Below are 4244 nucleotides of genomic sequence, written 5' to 3' on the forward strand. Positions count from 1 at the left end.
TTTTCTCCACACTTGTGATGGACTAAGAGGGAAACTTCGTGCAGTCTGGTAGCAACTCAATCTAAGGGTGCGACAGACGGAATATTTGTTGAATTCTTATTTCCCAATGGGATGGTATTTGGAGGTGGGATCTCTGGGAGGTAATTAGCTCATGAGGGTGGAGCCCTCTTGAATGGGATTTCTGCCCGTATAAGCAGTAATGTGAGGATAACAGCAAGAGGGTGCAAACCAGGAAGTGGACCCTCACCAGACACTGAGTTGGCTTACACCTTGATCTTCTACTTCCTAACCTCCAGAGCTGTGAGAAATAAACGTTTGTTGTTTAAGTACCCACTCTACAGTGTTCCCGGGTGCTTCCCAGGTGGCGCTAGTGGTTAAGAACCCACCCACCAATGCAGGAGAAGTAAGAGATGCAAGTTTGATCCCTGGGTTGGGAAGATCCCCTGGAGGAGGGCATCCATCCTCCAGTATTCTTGCCTGGAGAATTCCACAGACAGAGGATCCTGGCAGGCTACAGTCCATGGGGTCACAAAGAGTCAGACACAACTGAAGTGACTTAGCACACACCATGATGTTCTGGTTGGGATCAAACCCAGGTCTCCCACATTGCAGGCAGATTCTTTACCAGCTGAGCCACCAGGGAACCCCAACAGTACTGGAGTAGGTAGCCTGTCCCTTCTGCAGCGGATCTTCCCGACCAGGAATCAAAATGGAGTCTTCTGCATTGCAGGTGGATTCTTTACCCACTGAGCTATTGTGGAAGCCCCAGAATGTTCTGTTTTAAGCAGCCTAAACTGACCAAGACAAGTGGAGATACATCTTAGGAACAAAAATAGAACCACAAAGAACATTCAAAATTTGGATACCTGGGACTTCCCTGGTGGTCCAGTGGCTAAGACTCTATACTCCCAATGCAGTGGGCCCAGGTTCGATCCCTGGTTAGGGAATTATATCCCATGTGTCACAACTAAGACCCAGATGCAGCCAAATAAATACATAAATATTTTAAAGAAACCCACAAAATCTGGGGACCTGAGAGGGACCCTGTCTTTGTAGAAACAGGCCTACAGCTGGTGAGTACCAGCCATAAGCTCCTGAGTGTCACACCCAGTGCTGGGAGAGCTATGGAATGTGCCCATGGAGGTATCATTTCTTACAAATGCCTGCAATCTTGCTGAGGTTTGGGTTTCAACCCTTTTCCTAGACTCCATTCATTGTTCACTCTAGGTGGAGAATCTTGAGAATTAGAAAGTATCCAACTAATATCCTAGTGTTATTCTAAGGAAGACCAAGAAGACAAATTAGGAAGTTCTAAGCCAAGAAGTCAAGGGAAGTACAGTGTCTTGTAAATTATTCTAATGGATGTATTCAGAAAGAGTAGTTATGAATTCATTTAGATTACTGAGGAAAAATGATCTAGCAAATCGGATTCCAGGTGGAGCAGGAAGGTTCACAGTTTGGTCAGGGCTTTGCTAGACACTTAAGATACGTGAAATATTGTCTTATTTCATGTTTCTTTGATAACTAGGGATATTTAATATCTCATAATGTTTATTTATAGACCAGGTGCGTTTCTCTGTTGTACACTGTCCATATTTTTACCTGTTGACATATTGGGGCATTTAGAGTGTTTCTTATTTGTTTGAATGTTTTAAATATTTTGTTTCTCTCTTAATGTTATGCATTTTTAATATAGACAGGGTTTACATTTTATCAGTTTATAATGTAAATTTTAAGGGCTTGTGACTTACCTTGTAAAAGTCTGCACATCAATTAGGACAAAAATACTCCTTAGGCAAAATTTGGTCTTTTGTCTAGGTGTGTGCTATGTAGTTACATATCTATCTTTTTTTTTTCCAATAAACTTTTTAATTTTAAGATAATTATAGATGAACATTCAGTTGGAAAAAATAATACAGAGAGAACCTGTGCACCAGTTTTGCTTACGGTATCTTTAGTAAAACTGTAGTCGGTATCACAAACAGGATATCAACATTGATACAGGCAGGATGCAGGCCATTAGCATCAGCACAGCGCTCCCTCAGGTTGCTGTTTTGTACCCAAACCCCACTCTCCCAGTCTTCCCCCTCCCTCATTGTCAACATCCACGAAGCTGTTGTTCATTTCTACCACTTTTTCATTTCAAGAATGTTGTTCATTTGCCAAGTTGTGTCCAACTCTTTGGGACCCCATGGGCTGCATGGGCTTCCCAGTCTTTCACTGTCTCCTGGAGTTTGCTCAAACTCATGTCCAATGAGTCGGTGATGCCATCCAACCATCTCATCCCCTGTCTCCCCCTTCTTCTCCTACCCTCAGTCTTTCCCAGCATCAGGGTCTTTTCCCATGAGTAGGTTCTTCGCATCAGGTGGCCACAGTATTGGCAGCTTCCGCATCAGTCCTTCCAATGAAAGTTATACCAATGGGATTGCATAGTATGGAATGTAAGACTGGCTTTCTTTCATGTGGCATAACTTTCTAAAGATTTATTCAGATTGTCCTGTGTATTAATAGTTTTTCTTATTCAGTTTTGGGGTAGACAATCACACCGTTTCCTTTCTTACTTGTACATCAGTATTCCCCTTTCTTGCTTTATTACACTGGGTAGAACTTCTAGCACTATGCTGAATAAGAGTGGTGAGAGGGGATAGCTGCCTTTTCCTGAGCTTGGTAGGAGGAAAGACTTCATTCTTTCATCATTAAGTATGATGTTAGCTGTAAGTTTTTCATAGGTATTCTTTATCAAGTTGAGGAAGTTTGCCTTTATTCCTGTTTTGCTGAGTATTTTTCTCATGAGCAAATGTTGGATTTGGTTAAATCATTTTTCTGCATTGATTAAAGTGACTCATGTGATATTTCTTCTTTAGTGTTAATATTGCATATTCAGTTCAGTTCAGTTCAGTCACTCAGTCGTGTCCGACTCTTTGCAACTCCATGAATCGCAGCACACCAGGCCTCCCTGTCCATCACCAACTCCTGGAGTTCACTCAGACTCACGTTCATTGAGTCAGTGATGCCATCCAGCCATCTCATCCTCTGTCATCCCCTTCTCCTCCTGCCCCCAATCCCTCCCAGCATCAGAGTCTTTTCCAATCAGTCAACTCTTCGCATGAGGTGGCCAAAGTACTGGAGTTTCAGCTTTAGCATCATTCCTTCCAAAGAAATCCCAGGGCTGATCTCCTTTAGAATGGACTGGTTGGATTACCTTGATTCATTTTTGAATATTGAACCAGTGTTACATCCACAAATAAATCTCAGTTGGACATACTTGTTTAATTCTTCTATGTACTGCTGAATTCTATATGCTAATCTATCTTATGGAGAAGGAAATGGCAACTCATTCCAGTATTCTTATGTGGGAAATCCTATGGACAGAGGAGCCTGGCGGGCTACAGTCCATGGGGTCACAAGAGTTGGACATGACTTAGTGACTAAACCAGCACCAATCTGTCTTTAACAATTTTTTTGTGTCTATATCCATGAGAGATATTGGTCTATAACTTTCTTTTCTTATACTTGTTATTTATGTCAATTATTTTCATAATTTTATTTATATTTTTTCTTTATTTTTTCATGTATAGAGGTTTGCATTTTAGCAATCTATACATTTTGGTATTAGAGTAATACTAGTTTCATGTAATGAATTGAGACATGTTTTTTTCCCCTTCTATTTTTTCAAGGAGATTGTATAGAATTGCTTCTAAATCTTCTTTATATATTTGGTAGAATTCTCAGGAAAACTATTTGGGCTTGGAGATCCCCTTTTGAGGACTTTTTAAGTCATGAATTCAATTTTTAAAATTACTTATAAGGTTATTTATTCAAATTATGTATTTCATATTGAGTGAATTATAATAATTTGTGGAGTTTTTTGTCTAAGTTGCCTGACCCATGTGTAGAGTTATTCTCTTATTATGCTTTTGATGTCTGCAGTATTGATTTCTGGTATTGGAAATCTTTTTTTTTTTTGCTTTGAGCAGCTTATTTAAAGTTTGTCAAGTGACTGATTTTTTTCCAAAGAACCAGTTCTTTGTCTCTTTCTCTATTGTTTTTTCTGTCTTCAGGTTCACTGATTTCTGCTCTTATCTTTATTTTCTTGCTTTGGTTTTATTTATAATTTAGATTATTGTTACGACACCTTCCTCTCTTCTAGCGTAGGCACTTGGTGCTGCCGATTTCCCTTTTACTTCTTGCTTCTGCTTTAAATGTCTCCTTCAAATTTTGATATGTTTTGTTTTTGTTTTCAC

The 4244-nt window shown here is 39.8% G+C and overlaps 1 non-coding gene across 1 annotated transcript; it reads left to right on the forward strand.

Moving 5' to 3' along the window:
• The first annotated feature begins 874 nt into the window (after positions 1–874).
• TRNAG-CCC (transfer RNA glycine (anticodon CCC)) lies at positions 875–947 on the forward strand. The gene has a single exon. It is a non-coding gene; the product is annotated as a tRNA-Gly (tRNA).
• Positions 948–4244: the final 3297 nt, after the last annotated feature.

This window comes from Bubalus kerabau, chromosome 2 (genome assembly GCF_029407905.1).
Source record: "Bubalus kerabau isolate K-KA32 ecotype Philippines breed swamp buffalo chromosome 2, PCC_UOA_SB_1v2, whole genome shotgun sequence".
Classification (NCBI taxonomy): Eukaryota; Metazoa; Chordata; class Mammalia; order Artiodactyla; family Bovidae; genus Bubalus; species Bubalus kerabau.